Genomic DNA, 15,809 nt, shown 5'->3' with positions numbered 1-15,809 from the left:
GTGTTCCCATGCACCTAGTACAAGACTTGGAACTCAGTTGGTTTCAGTGAACTTTTGAAAAACAGCTTTATTGAAGTATAATTGATCAATGAGCTTTTTATTATAAATCAAGGAAGATACACATAAGGCTCACATATTGCACGTTTCAAAACATTTGCTAATTATTTTAAATGAATAATCTGATTGATGAATATATTTGGGGTTGTACTGACTCTTCTTTTAAGACAACAGCTAGAAAAATTAATTAGATGATATAATAATTGTGTGATTACTACTAGAGTTGTGGAACCAATATATATTTTTTCATGATTAAATTTCAAAGTATTTTGCCTTACCTAATCAGATCTTTTTTTTTTTTTTTTTTCCTTCTAGATGAGCAAGAGATAGTTCAAAAACGCACTTTCACGAAATGGATCAACTCTCATCTGGCCAAGGTAAAAGAAACACCCAGAGTCTTAGGTTTACATAGCTTGAGCTAGTGAATTTCAAATGCACAGTACAAAGAAACACTGTAATAGCTCCTGTCATTTTATTAATGAAGGCTATGACCTGAGGAAAGGAGCTCTGGTAGCGTAGTGGTTATGAATCGGGCTGCGAACCTTAAGGTCAGCAGTTCGAAACTACCAGTCACTCCGCTGGAGAAAGATGAGGCTTTCTACTCCCGTAAGGGTTTACACTCTCGGAAACCCTGTACAGGGTCGCTATGGGTCGGAACCGACTCGATGGCACTTAACAACAACAACAACATGACCTAAGGAAAGAAGGTACTCTAGGGAGACAGTGTTTCTGCTTATCTCTGAGGCATTTTGATAAAAAACATAACCCTGAGTGAAAGATGCTGAAAGAATGTATCTTCCTGAGGTCATCCACACTGGCTTTAGATTATATCAGGTGTCTATGTTCAGGCATTGCAAACCTTTGAAAATAAATACTAATATAACATAAATTAAAATCTAGTTCACCTTTGTAAAAATAAAGATAGTTGTCTGAATTCCGTTTGAGGACCCTTTGACGTAAAACTATACCTGCAGTATGTAAGGCATAACCCTATGAGTAGATTTTGATCAAAGATGTCCCCAAAGCCTCTTTTATAGTTCAGAAGCAAACAGAGATGACAATTTATTTCTGTTTCATTATACCCCCAAAACTGCATACTATGAGTCCTAGTGTGCTACCATAGAGGAAGCACTCAACTGCTGACCATAAGCTAACTGCAAGGTTGACGGTTCAAACCCACCATTCACTAATTGAGAACTCTATACAGGGTCACTGTGAATTGGACAGACTTGACAGAACTTAAAAAAATCCTCATGCGTCTTTGCTGCCAAGCTTTGACATCAGAGGAGAAGTGAGACAATTTCTCAGGCTTTGGGAAGCTCACAGCCTAATAAAGAAAGAGTGGAGGAGGCTATCTGGTTATAGGGTGACCGGGACGATCTTTCCGGTAACTCCTCCAAAGCCACTTGTTAAGAGTGGGCTGCTCTGGCTGGTGGGCACATCTGGGACCTGCCTTAGGGAAGGCAGTGAAATACACAAAGACTCCATGAGTTTGGGAGCTCATTTTTTCAAGTCATGTTTGGAGCCAGAAGGCCCGTACTTAGACTACAAATTTGTCATCATTTGGGATAGATACTTGTTTCCAAGTTGAAAATAGTTTCTTTTTTAATAGTTTTTTTTCATATTGTAAAAAGGCTAAGGCTACATTCTAGTTGTAGATAATATATATTTTCTTAAAAGATAAATTTTTCCCCCTTTTAGTGTGGGTGCTTTTTCTTAATCCTTTACAATAATGGACCTATGCCTTATTTCTCCTTTTGTGACTGACTGATTTCATTCAGCATAGTGTCCTCAAGGTTCATCCATGTTATGTGGTGGCTTGTAGCTTACTTGTTCTTCAAGGTAGCATAGTATTCCATTGTGTGTGTGTACCACAGTTTGTTCATCTATTCTTCAATTGATGGACACTTGGTCTGTCTCCATCTTTTTGCTATTGTAAATAGTGCTGCGATGAACATTGGTGTGCATATATCTACTTGCATTGTGGTTCATATTTCTTGTGAGTAAATACCAAGTAGAGGAATTGCTGGATCATAAGGTATTTCTATTTCCAACTTTCTGAGGAAGTGCCATATTGCTTTCCAGAGTTGTTGGACCATTTTGCAATCCCACCAGCAATGTAGGAGGGTCCCTGTCTCTCCACATCCTCGCCAGCATTTATTGTCCTCTACTTTTTGATCTTTGTTGTTATTGCTGGTGAGAGATGATGTCTCATTGTTGTTTTGATTTGCATCTTTATAATGGCTAGTGATTGTGAACACTTCTTCATATGTTTGTTGGCTGCCCAGATCTCTTCCTTGATGAAGTGTCAATTCATGTTCTGTGCCCATTTTTTAATTGGGTTATTTGTCCTTTTCTTGTAGAGGTGTTGTAGGTTCCTATATATTTTGTAAATTAGTCCCTTGTCTGATGTGTCGTTGCAAAAGATTTTTTTCCCATTCTGTGGACTCTCTTTTTACTCTTTTGATGAAGTCATTTGATGCACTTAAGTTTTTAATTTTTGGTATGTACCATTGATCTATTTTGTCTGTTTTTGTTTGTGTAAGTTTCAAAATGTTTGGTAGTCTGTGTATCCCCTGTATATTTCCCCCTATTTTTTCATTGATGGACTTTGTAATCCTGGGATTCACATTTAGGTCTTTAATCCATGATGTGTAAGGCATGAGGTAAAGGTCTTGTTTCAGCCTTTGGCATATCGCTTTCCAATTCTGCCAGCACCATCTGTTGAAGAGACCATCTTCCCCCCATGCAATATACTTAGGTACCTTGTCAAAAATCCGTTGGCTGTATGTGGATGGGTTAGTTTCTGGATTCTCAATTCTGTTCCATTGATCAATGTATCTTTCCTCGTACCAGTACTAGGCTGTTTTGACCACTGTAGCCGCGTAGTAAATTCTGAAATCAGGGAGTGAGAGACTTCCCACCTTGTTCTTCTTCTTAAGCAGTGCTTTGCTTATCCTGGGTCTCTTTCCTTTCCATATAAAGTTTCTAATTGCTTTTTCCATCTCTTTGAAGAATGTCATTGGAATCTGGATTGGGATTGCATTATATGTGTAAATTGCCTTGGGCAGTATTGACATTTTCAAAATGTTAAGTCTTCCTGTCCTGGAGCATGGTATATTCTTCCATTTTTGTGAGTCTCTTTTGGTTTCTTGTAGTAATGTTCTGTAGTTTTCTTTTTATAGGTGCTTTGTTTCTTTGGTTACATTTATTCCTATATAGTTCATCCTTTAGGTAGTTATTGTAAATGGTATTGCTTTCCTAATGTCCTTTTCAGCACTGTTGTTATTGGTATTGAGGAATCCAAATTATTTTTGGATATTGATCTTATACCCTGCCACTTTGCTGAATCCTCCAATGAGGTCTAGTAGCTTTTTTACTGGGTCTTTGGGGTTTTCTATATATAGGATCATATCATCTGCAAAGAGAGAGAATATTACTTCTTCTTTGCCAATTCGGATGCCTTTAATTTCCCTGTCTTTCCGTATAGCTCTGGCTAAGACTTCCAGCACAATATTGAATAGGAGTGGTGACAAAGGGCATCCTTGTCTGGTTCCTGTTCACAGAGGGAAGGCTTTCAGTTTCTCTCCATTGAGAGTAATGTAGGCTGTTGGTTTTGTATATATGCTCTTGATTATGTTGAGGAATTTCCCTTCAATTCCTACTTTGTTGAGTGTTTTTATCAGGAATGGATGTTGGATTTTGTCAAATGCCTTTTCTGCATAAATCAATACGATCATGTGTTTGTTTTTTCTTTTTTCTTGTTTATATGGTGGATTACATTGATTGTTTTTTCTAATGTTGAACTATCCTTGCATCCCTGATATGAATCCCACTTGGTTATGATGTATTATTTTTTTGATGTGCTGCTGGATTCTGTTGGCTAGGATTTTGTTGAGAATTTTTGCATCTATGTTCATGAAGGATATTGGTCTATAATTTTCTTTCTTAATTATGTCCTTCCCTGGTTTTGGTATGAGGATTATGCTTGCTTCATAAAATGTATTAGGAAGTTTTCTATACTCCTTTATCTTTTGGAATAATTTGAGTAGAATTGGTGACAGCTTTTCCCTGAATGTCTGGTAGAACTCACCAGTGAAGCCATCTGGACCTGTATTTCTTTTGGTTGGGAATTTTTTGATGACCTGATCAATTTTTTCTATTGTTACGGCCCTGTTCAAGTTTTCTACTTCACTCTGTGTGCATTTAGGTAGGTCGTGTTTATCTAAAAATGTATCCATCTCTTCTAAGTTTTCAAATTTGTTGGGGTACAACTTTTCAGAGTATTCTGTTATTATCCTTTTGATTTCCTTTGATTCTGTTGTGACATTGCCCATGAGGTTTCTAATGCATGTTATTTGTGTCTTCTCCCTCTCTTCCCTTAGGTTTACCAACGGTCTGTCAATTTTATCAATCCTTTCAAAGAGCCAGCTTCTTATCCTGTTGCTCCTTTCTATAGTTTTCCTGTTTTCTATCTCATTTGTTTCTGCTCTGATCTTTATTATTTCTTTTTTCTTGATGACTGTAGGTTCCCTCTGTTGGTCTGTTTCTAGTTGCTGGAGATGCTGTGTTAATGTGTTAATTTTGATTCTTTCCTCTTTTTGGAATGATATATTTATCACAATAAATTGTTTTCTCAGCACCACTTTTGCAGCGCCCCAAAGATTTTGATATGTTGTGTTTCCATTGTCATTTGTTTCTAGGAACTTTGTGAATTCATGTTTAAGTTCTTCTATTATCCCGTTGCTCTTCAGCAGGGTGTTATTCAGTCTCCATGTATTAAACTTTATATCCTTGGTCTTCTTATTGTTGATTTCTAATTCTATGGCATTGTGGTCTGAAAAGATGCTTTGTAGTATTTTGATGTTTGTAAATTTATGGAGGCCTGCTTTGCGACCTAACACATGGTCAATTCTGGAGAACGTTCCATGTGCACTGGAAAAGAATGTGTATTGTGTTGTTTGGTTGAATGCTCTGTATACGTCTAAGAGGTCAAGTTGGCTGATTGTTCTGTGTAGTTCCTCTGTAGCTTTGTCGAGTTTCTTTCTGGCTGTTCTATCCCTTTTCAAAAGTGGCGTATTAAAATCCCCCACTATAATTGTAGATGTATCTATTTCTTTCTTCAATTCTTGTAGGGTTTGCTTTATGTATCTTGGTGCTCTTTCATTTGGAGCATAGATGTTAATTATGGTTATGTTATCTTGCTCAATTGACCCTTGAATCATGAGACAGTGTCCTTCTTTATCTCTTATGCTGGTTTTTGCCTTAAAGTTTATTTTTATCAGAGATTAGTATTGCCACTCCTGCTTGTTTTTTATTGCTGTTAGCTTGGTATATTTTTTTCCATCCTTTAACTTTTAGTCTGTTTTTGTCTTTGTGTGTAATGTGTGTCTCTTTAAGGAAGCATATTGAAGGGTCTTGTTTTCTTATCCATTCTGCCACTCTCTGTCTCTTCACTGGTGCATTTAATCCATTGACATTCAGTGTAATTATTGCTAGGTATGGATTAATTGCTGTCATATGTTAACTTTTTTTGGTGCTCTTTGTTCCTTTGTTCTGCATGCCTTCTTGTTCTACATTCATATTTTATGTGCTATTTCTTATTGGTTTCTTCTTAGTTTTAATATTTCCTTGTTCTGCTTGCATCTTCATTTTCATTGTAAGTTGTGAAGTATTGATTTTCTTTGGGGTTATCCTATAGTCTAGTAAGTTTTCCCTGCGTTTAAGACAGTCTGGTATCCTGCCATCTATTCGACCTCCTCACAACCTGGACCTCTGTTCCTATATTTTTCCTTCTTTGACATTGTTAATATTTTGATCTTTGGTTGGCCTCACAGGTCCTCTGAATCATTTCTGTAATTTTGTTTTGTTCTGAACTCTGCTATCTGCCGGCTGAGTTCCAGGTGGTGTTGCCATGTCTGTCAATCTCAGGTTGTTGTCTGTTGCTTCTGGTTTTCATTCCAAAGAACTCACTTTAGGATGTTTTGAAGTGCTGGATTGGCTTTGACAAAATTTCTTGTCTTCTGTTTATCCTGGAATGTTTTGATTGCACCATTGTATTTGACTGACACTTTTGCTGGATAGATGATTCTTGATTGGCAGTTTTTTTCTTTTGGGATTTTATATATGTCTCCTCATTGCCCTCTTGCCTGTATGGTTTCTGATTAAGTTTTTGATTTGCTTGCCTTTGTAAGTAACACTTCTCTTTTCCCTGGCTGATTTTAGGATTCTCACCTTGTCTTTGATTTTGGATAGCTTGATTATGATATATCTCAGTCATGTTCATTTGGGGTTTATCCTTCTTGAGGTCATTCAGCTTCTTGAATGTTTATCTTCTCATCCTTCAAGATGTTAGGAAAATTTTCTTCCAGAAGCTCTTTTGTGGACTTCTGTGATTTTTCCTCTTCTGGAATTCCAATAAGTCTTATGTTATTCCTCTTTGTGTTATCCAGCATGAATCTTAAACTCGCTTCAGATTTTTTAATCTTTTTTTCTCCTTGCTCTTCTATCTTAGCAGTATTGAGAGATTTGTCTTCTGGCTCGCTGGTTCTGGCTTCCATCTCTTCCATTCTACTCTTTTGCCTTTTCAGTTTATTGTCTATTTCTGATATTTTATTATTAATCCTCTGGACTTCTTTTTGCAGGTTTTGGATTGTTTCCAATGCCATATCTATCTTGTTTGATTGCTCCTGTAGCACTTTCCTGACTTCTTCCTAATTTTTCTCCACCCCTTTTCAGAGCATTTGAATTTGTTTCCATATCAATCTTCTGAATTATTTCTCAGGCAGATCCAGAGCCTGCTCTTCTACTGGAAAATATGTGCCTGCTTCCAGCTCATTTGTCTCAGTTACTTTTTTTCTGTTTTGGGGCATGTGTTGAGATCTTTAATTGTGTTTGCTTGGACATTTTCAGCAGTTATGTGGGTTTTTAAGCTTGCTGAGTGTCTCCTGGTGGATATGATCTGGAAATAGGCTTCCCTTTTCACGTGTAATGCCTAGCAGCTAGTTTTGGCTCTTGCCCAGATGGTGGGGTATTAGAGGGTATGCTTGTAGCTTGGCTATATGGGCACAGTTGCTGTTTCTTCTTGGGTAAGGTAGGGGGAGAAAGCTCCAACCACTGGGAAGTGTGAGGCCAAAAAGGACTAAAGACAGAAGCAATATAAAAGCAGAGATAGAAACCACCAATCAAAAACAAAAAAAAAAATTGTGATTGACACTGTCCACTGTCCTTTGCTGTGCAGGCAGGGATAAAGGGTCCAACCCAGGACAACTTTGGGGCTGGGTCCCAGAGTCAGACATCATATGAAGCAGCCTGTGGGTTTCCTCTCTGTGCCATTGGAAAACTGTGGGTGCAATGCTGGACCCTTTTGGGGGGGTGTTTCCGCCCACCTGAAGGCTCCTAGGCTGGGCAGTGAGGGCATGATCAGAGTGAAGAGGAAAGATACATGAAAAATGAAAAGTGAAAGATGAAAAATCAGTCACACCTCTCCCTCCAGATGTACAGCTCCGTGGCTTCTAGTCCTGGGTCACTGCTTCCACTTGGCTGTGGCTCCGCCCTCCAGCCTGAGGACTTCTGGCTGCTGGCCACCATGGCTGGATTGATTCAGAAATCACCGTATTTTGCTTCCACAGGCAGATTTCTTCACAGGTGGGTTAGGGAAACTGGCACTCAGAACCTTAAACAAGATCCAAAGCTCTGCAGCTGTTCTGCGGACCACTCTTTCTTTGCTTTTTTGGGGGTTTTAGCAGACGAGCTTTCAGTATCTGTCTTTGCTTACCCACCCCCAAACCGGAAGTGTCCTAATTGTAGAAAATATTTTAAAATAAACCTCTTCGAAGTGTTGAGAAAGTAAAATTCACTTTAAATCACATAATTCAGAAATAGTCCTTACTAACATACTAATCTCGTATGAGTATTCTGGACACTTAATTGTGCTCATGTGGAATCTGTACCTGGACCAAGAGGCAGTTGTTCAAACAGAACAGGGAAACACCGAATGGTGTAAAATTAAGAAAGGTGTGTGACAAGGTTGTATTCTTTTACCATACTTATTCAACCTGTATGCTGAGCAAATCATTTGAGAAGCTGGATTCTGTGACGAAAAACATGGCATCAGGATTGGAGGAAGGCTCAGTAACAACCTGAAATATGCAGATGATACAACCTTGCTTGCTGAAAGTGAAGAGGACTTAAAACATTTACTGATGAAGATCAAAGAGCACAGCCTTTGGTATGGATTACATCTCAATGTAAAGAAAACAAAAATCCTCATCACTGGACCAATAAATAACATTCTTATCAACAGAGAAAAGATTGCAGTTGTCAAGGACTTCATTTTCTTGGATCAACTTTCAACACTCACAGAAGCAGCAATCAAGAGATCAGACAACGTATTGCATTAGGCAAATCTGCTGCACAAGACCTTTTTAAAGTGTTGAAGAGCAAAGATGTCAGCTTGAGGACTAAGGTGTGCCTGACTCAAGCCAAGGTATTTTAATAACTTCATATACAAGACTCCCAGCAAGATTGACTGGCAAAATGGCAACATCAGTGTGCTCAAGCGTGGCAACGACAGTGAGGTTGGCCCAGGATCGGGCAGTGTTTCGGTCTGCTGCGCATAAGGTCACTGTGAGTCGGTATTGACTCGATGACACCTAACAATAACAACAATAACATACTGATCAGACTCCTGATGTGGTACTGTGGGCTAATGTGCTGGACTGCAAAATCGGTTTGAACCTCAAGGCAGGAGTTTCAGGCTTATCTTGGAAACCCTATACAGGGTTGCTGTGAGTCACAACCGACTCAGTGGCACTTAACAACAACAACAACAACATACAGATCATCATTACATACACATAGACTCACACAAAATTTTATGCAAATAATTTATATAATAACTACGCTTCTCTAGGTGTCTATTTCACTCCACACATCTCTCCATGTCAGGAATACCGAGATACACAACCAGTTTATTGGCTGCCTGTTATGTGGCACTGGATGGCTAACCACAAGTCCGGCAGTTCAAGTCCACCAGCTGCTCCTTGTAAACGCTATACAGAGTTGCTATGAGTTGGAACTGACTCACTGGCATTTACCAACAACAACAGTATTGCATTAAGGAACCCTGGTGGTGCCATGGTTTAAAGCTCAGCTAATAACCTGAAAGCTTGGCAGTTTGAATACTTCAGCTTTTCCGCAGGAAAAAGATGGGGCAGACTGTTTCAGTAAGGGTGACAGCCTTGGACAGTGGGGCCCTTCTGTTTTGTCCTGGTGGGTTGCTAAGAGTTGGAATTAATGGGACAGCAGAAGGTTTGGTTCTGATTTTGGGTTTTAGTGTTCGATTTCATATACATCCCACACCTTAGCTATTTTTTTATTAGTGGTCATTTAGGTGATGTCCAGGTTTCAAAATCTTTTATGAACTATTACAGTGAAAGTCCTGTGCACTTTTCCCTCTTAGTATACATTTCTGTAAATGGATGAAGAGTTGATAGGCAAGCACATTAACGTAGTATGTATGTCCCAGTGTGGCACTGTGGCTTAATGTGCTCGACCGCAAAGTCGTTTGAACCACAAGTAGTTTAAGCTCACCAGCTGCTCCTTGAAGACCCTGTACAGGGTTGCTATGGGTTGGAAATGACTGGTCTCTCCTAAAAAGACGTTCAAAGTATGAGAGACAAAGTTTGGTCATCCTGGCTTCTAAGGAGCACTCTGGCTGCACTTCTTCCAAAACAGAGCTGTTGGTTCTTTTGGCAGCCCATGGCACTTTGAATATTCTCCTCCATCACCATAAGTCAAAAGCATCAATTCTTCTATGGTCTTCCCTATTCACTGTCCAGCTTTCGTATGCATAGGAGGTTATTGAAAATACCATGGCTTGGGTCAGGCGCACCTTAGTCCTCAAGCTGACATCTTTGCTCTTCAACACTTTAAAAAGGTCTTGTACAGCAGATTGACCTAATGCAATATGTCATTTGATATATTGAATGCTGCTTCCATGAGTGTTGATAGTTGATCCAAGAAGAATTCATGGGCTTTAGGACTTCTGATATTTGAATCTAGATTTGATTCCAAAGAGCATGCATTTTATCTTACTTTGCACATTTTTACATAGTTTGCATGGTTACATTTTGAAAGGCCCAGGAAAAAGGGTTTCTCACTCTAACATCATCTTAATGAGAAAGAGGTCTTTTTTAGTCTTCCTTTCTTTTCTTCCTCCATAATTACTGGGCCACTAGGTCAATTTGAACTGCTCCTCAGAAACCTGATGCTGTTTTAAAGTGCTGTGAAGTCAGTTCTGACCCATAGCAACCTGTGTAGGGTTTCCCAGGAATAGCTGGTGAGCTTGAATTGTCGACATTGTGGTTCAAATCAACTTTGAAACCCTATACAGAGTCACAATGAATTGGAACCTACTTGACAGCACTTAACACTAAAACAATACTTGTGATTTTTCCCTCTCTTGGATCATCTTGAAGCCTGAAGACTGAAACAGACAAGTATCACCTATACTTGTTTTCTTGAACTTATTTATCCCTATATTCTAGTATCTCTCCAATGTTTCTCTAAACTCACAGATGCATTAGAATACATTTTCCTTTAATGACTCACTTATATTTAGAAAGTACTCTTAAAATTAAATCTGACCCATTACTCCACTTTGGCTATTGGCAGAGTATTAGAATAACTGTAGAGTAGATGTTTATGCTACATTTTAACCCAAAGCTAACTACCTAATTGCCTACTTATTTCTCTCTTCTTTCCAATGTGTTGGGCATCTTTAACTCTATTTGAGTTTCCATTTCTAGAACTATTTCTTTATCGTTTTCCCAGCTGCCCCACCTCCATTTCCATCTCTGTGTCTCTTTGTTCTCTGTTCCATCACCTCCACCCCAGCCCCTTCTTGTTCTGTCTTAATCGCCCCATCCCTATCTTTGTCCCCATTTCTAGCTCGATTCATATTACTATCCTATCCTTATAGAGATATATGCATGTTGTGAGTCCTGGACTCCCTGTTGTCCCCAGTCACGTTGAGGCCATGTTTACATATGAACCTAAATACAAACAGAGGTCCATCCTCATGGCAAAGGACTCTGACAATGATAATATCTCACTTGAGCCAGAAAAAGACCAAATACCTGTCTTTGCAATAGCTTCTGGCAAAGATATGGCATCACTTTTCCTGCTGTCTCAATGAGAAGGTTTGCTCCCAAAGCTGTTGCATTCTGGGGTCCCAGAGTGAGGCTTTCAGACTAAGAAAGACAGAGAAGAAAAATCTGGTGATATACATTTGAAATTTAGTGACTCAAAGCCTATGTATCACAACGTCACATTATCGGACTCCCTTGCTTTAGACATATCATCAACAGGGATCAATCATTACAAGAGTGGAACCTGTTTGGTAAAGTAGAGAGGGCTGTTAAGGGCAAGGGAGAGCATGGAGGAGGTGGATTAGCCTAACAGTCAGCTTTATGGACTTGGTCATACTGTGGTCCTGAGGGTGAGACAGGACTGAGCAACACTGTGCCTGTTCTATATTAACTCACCCTGGGTAGGAACTGACTGATGGCAGCTAAGCACTGGACTGCTAACAAAAGGTCGGTGTTTCAAACCTACCATTCACTCCTTAGAAACCCTATACTGGGGTGAGCGGGATTCAGAAGAGGACTTGGAACTAGAGATATCATTGCTGACATCAGGTGGATCTTGGCTGAAAGCTTAAAATACCAGAAAGGTGTTTACTTGTGCTTTATTGACTATGCAATGATTTTCAGTTGTGTGGATCATAACGTGCTATGGACAACATTGGGAGGAATGGATATTCCAGAACACTTAGTTGTGCTCATAAGTAACCTGTACATAGACCAAGAAGCAGTTGTTCAAACAAAACTAGGGAACACTGAATGGTTTAAAATTAGGAAAGATGCATGCCAGGGTTTTATTCTCTCACCATACTTATTCAGTCAGTATGCTGAACAAATAATCTGAGAAACTGGATTATATGAATAAGAATGTGGCATCAGGATTGGAGGAAGACTCATTAACAACTGGAGATATACAGATGATCCAACTTTGCTTACTGAAAATGAAGATAATTTAAAATATTTACTGATGATCAAAAATCACAACTTTCAGTATGGGTTGCAACTCAGTATAAAGAAAGAAAATTAAGGACCAACAAGTAGCATCATGATAAATGGAGAAATGATTAAAGTTGTCAAAGACTTTGTTTTGGTTAGATCTACTATCAGCATTCATGAAAACAGCAGTCAAGAAACCACGTGATGTATTGCATTAGGCATATCTACTGCACAAGACTTCTTTAAGTGCTCAAGAGTACAGATGTCAGTTTGAGGACTAAGGCTCACCTGACTCAAATGATGGTATCTTCAATAGCCTCGTGTGCATGTGAACATTGGACAATGAATAAGAAAGGCTTTGGAAGAACATGCATTTGAGTTGTGGTGCTGGAGAGCACTGAAGGTACCCTGGACTGCCAGAAGAACAAACAGGTCTGTGTTAGCAGAAATACAGCTGGAGTGCTCCTTAGGAGCCAGGATGGTGAGACGTGTCCTCTCATGTTATCAAGAGGACCCATCTCTGGAGAAGGACATCGGGCTTGGGAATGTGGAATGTCCGTGATAAAGAGGAAGACCTCCAATGAGATGGATTGGTATGGTGGCAGCAGCAATGGCCTGAAGCATTGTAATTGTGAGGATGCCGCTGGACTGGGCAGTGGTTCATTCTGTTGTGCACAGGGCTTCTGTAAGTCAGAACTGACTCAGGGACACCTAGCAACAACAACATGATTTGGAACTGACTCAACGGTACTTAGAAACAACAACAACATCTATGTACAATGATATTTGTTGGTATAACTCTATGACTGTGTGGATATGGTCAACTGGAGTGTACACACACACACACACACACACACACACACCTGTACCACCCTAGTCCACTGTGCTCCACAGAAGCACATGTTATTCCCAGGGTCTTGTAACACGCTGTTTCCCCCCCACATCCTGGACAACAGTATGCTTTCAGTCATGGAGCAAGCTCGAAGCCATACATGGAATGAAATGTTATCCCACTAGAAAAAAGTCCACAAAGAAGCAACTTTCATTTTGGACTTTTATGTTCTCATGGACTTTTAGTCTCCTTTAGAGGCATTTAGGAAGGAGCTCTGGTAGCGTAGTGGTACAAATCGGACTGCCAACCTCAGGGTCAGCAGTATGAAACTACCAGCTGTTCCGTGGGAGAAAGATGAGGCTTTTTGCTCCCGTAAAGATTACAGCCTTGGAAACCCTGTACAGGTTCACTATGAGTCAGAACCGACTCCACAGCACATAACTACCAACCACCAGAGGCATTTAGGAGGACTCCTGATATGGTGCTGTAGGATCGTCATTGATGCTGGACTGCGAACCACAAGGTCGGAGGTTCAAAACCACCAGTCGCTCCTTGGAAACTCTATACAAGGTCATTATGAGTCAGAATGGACGACAACAACAACCAGAGGCACTTTGGAGCCCTGGTGTGGCGCTATAGGATAAGCACTGGACTTCAAGATTGGTTTGAACTGTAAGGTCAGCGGTTCAAACTCACCAGCCACTCCTCAGAAACAACCATAACAGAGGCACTTAACAACAACAACAACAACAAGAGGATAATTACGGGACGACTACCCTGCCAGCAGCTCCTGAGAGTCTGTCTACAGAGTCACTACACAACAATTACTAGCGGACTTCTTGAAGACCACTGTCTTCTTTCGTCTTTCATAATAAATCACCAGGGCAGAAGGTTTGTCCTCTAGCAAAGACAGAACCCCAGAGGTGGAGATACCACTGTGAGTGGATCTGATATTGAATAATTGGTTTGGCTCGCTTCTGTTTGCTTTGTTGCTCTACTCTATCTTATAAATACTCAGTGAATTCGGGCCCCCAATTCAGTGGGAGGTCTATCTTGAGATACTTGAGAATGTCTTTCCACCTTGTCCAGAGTGAGGGGAGCTTGGCCCTGGGGTGGTGTTAAAGGAACGAACAGTGACTCGGTGGCCTCCGTCGTATCTGTTATAAGTAGGTGGGGTTGGGAATTCGGAATCATGTCAGATAATCTAAACACCTCAGCATTTGAAAGAATTAAAATGTGTTTTATTCCTTGATTGAGCATTTTCCTCGTATGACCTATGAAAATGTCCCATGTCAGAAATATATATATATTTTATGTCAAATCAAGATATTGGACTGAACTTGCCATATACTTTATGTTGTGTGATGTGCTGTCTTACAACTTTAATATAAATTAGTGGATCATGATCATTCTTTTTAGGGAGGTGACTTCCTTTTTCGACAGGAAACCTATTTTAGTCTTGCAAATAAGAAAAGAGTAAAGTGCTAAATTGGACGGGAATCAAAATGAGTTTCAACTTGCTCTGGGATGCAACTTGTCAATATTTTAAGACTGTGTCTGAGGGCTTTCACACAATAGGCATGGGGATATTTGTGGATTTAAAGTAGCATGATGGAATGACTTCAACCTAAATTCATCGTATCTTTTCACTGCATCGCCTCCTTTAGCATTTTCAATCCATCTGAACAATAAAACCTTTATTTTAAAAGGACAATTCATAAGAAGCTATATTTGCACACACTTTATGTATGCTTCATAGAAACTGTTTTGAAACTGACCATTTCCAAAAATATTTTTTTGTAGTTTTCAGAGCTGGGATGTTTAGTTCAGAAGTGAAATAAGTAGGTCCTTCTGCCTATCGGCTATTCAATCGTGGGTGTCCCTAGGGAACTGCGCAGTAGATGATATGAACATTAATTTGAGGGTTTGTTTTGCTGTTTGTCTTTTAATAGAAATTTTCTTTTATGCTTTTGACTAGTTGGCTCAGTTGCAAATTAACAAACTGCTAAATTCTAATGAAATAAAACAATTAGCCAATTTATTGATGACATTCTACCTGACCATAACAGTTCTACAAGTATTTTGTCAGCAGTATGAAGAGAGAGGGTATAAATAAGAACGCAATCTGTGTAAGTAAATGCTTGCTTAAGATAAGCATCTTATTAAAATAGAAAATAAAGTTAGGATTTTCTGATGTGTGTTTATCTCATTTTTAGTACACAACTGTAGATTTTTTTAAACTTGAAGGTATAATTATTTAAGTTTTCACTGTTTGCTTTGATTTAAAATTGAGGTCGTTTTGCTTCTGCAATTATGCATGGCATTGCAAACCTCAAATTGTTGATACACTGTAATACAACTTGAACATAAATTAGTGGGTGATGACCATTCATTTCAGGGAGGTGGCTTCATTTTTAGATATGAAACCTATAGCTTCTTCCTTTCCAAGAAGAAACCTGCATCTTTCCATTCTGTTATCTCTGTTAATGAAACATAAGGTTTTTTGTTTTGTTTTTATTAGTTCAATATTGATTTTGAGTAATGGTTACCTAGCGTTAGGTGCCTGACTCAGTTTAGCTTGTTAACAATCATTGATAAAATATATTTATAAATTATGTTGTTGCTACGTGCCGTGGACTCGCTTCTGACTCATAGTGACCCTGTGCAGGGCTTCCGAGGCTGTAAATCTTTACGGGAGCAGAAAGCCTCATCTTTCTCCCGCAGAACCACTGGTAGTCTCAAACTGCTGACCTTGTGGTTCGCAGCCCGATTTGTAACCACTATGCAACCAGTAGTTGGAAAATTTGGACTTGGTGATAGAAATGATGCTGGAGAAC

At 39.4% G+C, this 15,809-nt stretch overlaps 1 protein-coding gene across 1 annotated transcript in view; it reads left to right on the top strand.

The window, feature by feature from the left end:
• Positions 1 to 378: 378 nt before the first annotated feature.
• The window catches only part of SYNE1 (spectrin repeat containing, nuclear envelope 1), a 554,350-nt gene continuing 538,919 nt past the window's right edge, over positions 379 to 15,809 (top strand). The window contains exon 1 of the mRNA XM_006874353.1: positions 379 to 434. The gene's annotated coding sequence lies outside the window, so the exon portion shown is untranslated. The remainder of the gene's footprint in view (positions 435 to 15,809) is intronic.

The sequence above is a fragment of the Chrysochloris asiatica genome, unplaced genomic scaffold (genome assembly GCF_000296735.1).
Source record: "Chrysochloris asiatica unplaced genomic scaffold, ChrAsi1.0 scaffold00271, whole genome shotgun sequence".
Taxonomy (NCBI): Eukaryota; Metazoa; Chordata; class Mammalia; order Afrosoricida; family Chrysochloridae; genus Chrysochloris; species Chrysochloris asiatica.
This window is presented reverse-complemented; position numbering and strand designations above follow the sequence as displayed.